The sequence below is a fragment of the Propithecus coquereli genome, unplaced genomic scaffold, assembly GCF_000956105.1.
Source record: "Propithecus coquereli isolate 6110/MARCELLA unplaced genomic scaffold, Pcoq_1.0 Scaffold209, whole genome shotgun sequence".
Classification (NCBI taxonomy): domain Eukaryota; kingdom Metazoa; phylum Chordata; class Mammalia; order Primates; family Indriidae; genus Propithecus; species Propithecus coquereli.
The window spans coordinates 149,249-150,645 of record NW_012145967.1 but is presented as its reverse complement, the minus strand read 5'-3'; positions in this window follow the sequence as shown (position 1 = coordinate 150,645).

Sequence of the window (1,397 nt, the reverse complement as noted above, 5' to 3'; positions counted from 1 at the left end):
CATTCCAGAGGTTAGCATTACCCTGAAAACAAAACCAGGCACAAATATTAAAAGAAAAGAAAACTATAGACTGACATTCCTCATGAATATAGATGTAAAAATCCTGAACAAAATTAAGCAAATTTAAGAAAATCAAATCCAACAATGTATAATATGATAAAATACCATGGCTAGATGACATTTATCACAGATATTCAAACTTATTTTTAAAAGTTATATAATTTTCCATATCATACTAAATTTGTGAGTGTGTGTATATTCAACTGAAGAAATAAAGAAACCATATTTGATGCAATCCAGCATCCATCTCTGATAACCCTGTCAGCAAAATTACATAAGTTAATTTCCCCAACTTATCCATGAAAGATCTACAGCTAACATCATACTTAATAATGAAGGTCTAAATGCTCTTCCCCCTATATCATAAACAAAAGGATGCCCATTCTCACCATATCTATTTAACATTTTACTGGAGGTTATAGTTAGAGCAGTTAGTCAACATTAAGAGTCCTCCCAAGTGGAGAGAAAGAAGACGTGATTGCTTTTATAGAAAGTCCTTAGAATTTACAATAAAAAAGTACTAGAAGTAAAAAGAGAGGTTTACAAGGCTGCAAGAGATAAGATCAATATGGAAAGGTCAATTGTATTTCCATATAGTAGCAATAAATAATCAAAATTAAAATTGTTAAAATGTCCCTACTACCCAAAGTGATCTAGAGAATTAATACAATCCCTATCAAAGTATAATCACCATTCTTTACAGATCTAGAAAAAATAATGCTATGCTTTGTATGGAACAAGAGAAGACCTCATATAGCCAAAGCTATCTTAAACAAAAAGAGCTAATGGGGAGGTATCAGTCTATCAGACTTTAAGCTTTACTACAAGGCTATAGTAACCAAAACAGCATGGTACTGGCACAAGAACAGAGATATAGACCTTTGGAATAGAACTGATAACCCAGAAATGAGACCATTCACATATTGTCATCAATCTTTGACAAAGCAGACAAAAATATACACTGGAGAAAAGAATCTCTTTTCAATAAATGGTGCTGGGAAAACTAAATAACTACATGCAGAAGATTGAAACTGGATCCCCACCTCTCACCTCTTACAAAAATCAATTCACGATGGATAACAGACTTAAACCTAAGGCATAAAACCTTAAGAATCCTAGAAGAAAATGTAAGGAAGACACTTTTAGACATTGGCCTAGGCAAAGAATTTATGAAGAAGATCCCCCAAAGCAATCACGACAGCAACAAAAATAAATAAATGGGACCTGATCAAATTAAAAACTTCTGCACAGCCAAGGAAACTATCATTAGAGTGAATAGACAGCCTACAGAATGGGAGAAAATATTTGCTTTCTACACATCCAATAAAGGGTTGATA